Source organism: Chrysochloris asiatica, unplaced genomic scaffold (genome assembly GCF_000296735.1).
Source record: "Chrysochloris asiatica unplaced genomic scaffold, ChrAsi1.0 scaffold00003, whole genome shotgun sequence".
Lineage (NCBI taxonomy): Eukaryota > Metazoa > Chordata > Mammalia > Afrosoricida > Chrysochloridae > Chrysochloris > Chrysochloris asiatica.
In genome coordinates, this window is record NW_006408521.1 from 29,186,897 (window position 1) to 29,188,590 (window position 1,694).

Below are 1,694 nucleotides of genomic sequence, written 5' to 3' on the forward strand. Positions count from 1 at the left end.
CCCACTAGCTCAGGTACCCCTATAGTCACCAGAATGGAGATTCTCAGACAATAGGGACCAATGAACAGCTACCAAAAGAAAAGAATGTCCACACCTTTATCTCTCCGGTTCTGTCCCACCTCAGAAGGTTCTGTATGGGGTTAAGTTTTCCATCCAAGACCCCATACTCTAGGAATATCTCTTTGAGGAAGAAATGAAGTGTTTGAGTCCCTACAAAATGGAAATTTTAGGGGTTTATTTGAACTTGTTGTTCAGTTTGATTAATTTTTAGTGGTTACAGCTGAAAATATAACACAGGAAAGGGCAGCCAATCACATATGTCTAAAACATGAATTAATATACAACAGGTGATAAAGTTCAATCAATTATTTTCAGTGAAATAATTACAACTTGGTATTTCAGCTTGTAGATTCCACTCCTGATACATGTTTTAAAATATATATCTCTACCATACCTTAAGGAATTACACCCTCGGAAACCCTGTACAGGGTCGCTATGGGTCGGAACCGACTCGATGGCACTTAACAACAACAACAACAACCATACCTTAACGATAGGAAACTTGTCAAGCAATATATCACATTTATTAGCTTAAAAGTCATATAGATGAAGAAATTGCTAATTAAAAAGCAGAGGCCAGTATTATGACAATTTTGCCAGCAGATCAAGGTATTGTAAAGGCATGCAAGAAAAAAGTTTTAGAATAATGAATATGCCATTTTCATACCATATGCTGTACATTTACTTAATCTTTTAGAATATGGCAAAGTAGATTGTGATCTGGAAGCAGTTGATTATGGTCTAGTTGCTGTACACATTTTTTGCCACCTCTACTGTTCTTTTTTTAAAGAACTGTTCTTTTTTTAAAAACTTTTTTTTACTTAAATAAGGAGAATTCTTTCATATGGAAAGAGCTAGTACAATCACATGTTTGAAAGGAGAAACAATAGGTACTCACCTGGGCAAAAAGGCAAAGGGTGAGTGCCACTACTGGCCTGGAAAAACTATGATTCCATTTCCCAAAAATAATGTATAAACAAGTTGCACATGACACTTTCAGTCATTGTGTGTCTGCCCTTTCAAATATCTGGTCTACATGAAAAGACAAAGAGAGGAAAGGCCAAAATAAACATAACCAAACAAAACAACCCTCTCAAGAACAAAACTAAACTAAACTAAACTAAAAACCTACAAATCCTTTTTACTATGCAAGGCATGAGGTTCAAAGTTTAGAGTACTGATCCCCTTTAAACATGGAAGTAAGTCATCCACAGAGCCTTCAAAGAAATTTCCACTCGAAAGCATTGTAACATGCTGATGATGGGGCGCTGGGGACACTGCTACCATCTTTGTGGCCTCCAAGCTGGGGTGGAGGAATGGGTGAACCTACAAGACCACTGTAGCCAAGTACATAGTGGTGGTTCCAGTGGGCAGCACAGCTGGATCACATCACAGTGGGGATTCCAGAGAGTGTGGGATAGGTCTCCAATATTTGTGCCACTCTGTCCTGGAGGATCTATTTGTCTTGGACCCACCTCACATTTGGAGGAGAGCTAGTTTTCTGGAAGTCTGTTTCCCATTCATCACAAAACAATGAACTGTTCTTATAATAGGTTTACACAATGATCAAGTATCAAAATGCCTTTTCAATACATGTTGGAAAACTCACGTGAAAATCATACTCAAGAATCTAT

General features: G+C 38.0%; 1 pseudogene; it reads left to right on the forward strand.

Annotated features, from left to right (window-relative positions):
* Window positions 1–904: 904 nt before the first annotated feature.
* On the forward strand, window positions 905–1,403 carry LOC102830627 (annotated as a pseudogene).
* Window positions 1,404–1,694: the final 291 nt, after the last annotated feature.